Source organism: Propithecus coquereli, unplaced genomic scaffold (assembly GCF_000956105.1).
Source record: "Propithecus coquereli isolate 6110/MARCELLA unplaced genomic scaffold, Pcoq_1.0 Scaffold352, whole genome shotgun sequence".
Lineage (NCBI taxonomy): Eukaryota > Metazoa > Chordata > Mammalia > Primates > Indriidae > Propithecus > Propithecus coquereli.
Genome location: NW_012149197.1, coordinates 326,585 through 327,140, shown reverse-complemented (window position 1 = coordinate 327,140; position 556 = coordinate 326,585).

Sequence of the window (556 nt, the reverse complement as noted above, 5' to 3'; positions counted from 1 at the left end):
ATTACTATGTTGTAAATTTTTTGAAGACTAAGCCTAACTCAATAACTTTATCACCAATAGATAATACATATTAAAGATCGAATTTTATGCAAAGGGAAAAAAAACATACTGGACAATTAAGAACTCTTTCAATTTTTTCTAGTGCCTGGAATTGCCCACGAAACAGAAAGTTTTTAGTTTTAGTTTCAGATTAGAAAGTTTTAGTTTTAGTTTAGACCGTATTTAGTGTCTCCATTGCTAGAGCTCTTCTAGTATAGGTCAAATACTAATACTTGAGAGGGATATATAGAGTGAATTGAGGTCATCAGAAAATGAATGAAGTATCTGGTAAGGCCTCTCACAGTCACTTCATTCTATAATCACTAGAAAAATAAGTAACAATACGTAAACTAATTCTAAGGAGACCTATATTGCACATAATAACTGTTTAAAAAAGAAGAAATTATGTAGAGCAAGAGATGGGGAAATTTGTGGTTACATAGCTTATTTGGGCTTAGCATGCTTGAAATACTAAGAGCACCACAACAAACCAAGCTACCTACAAGTTGTAGACTAT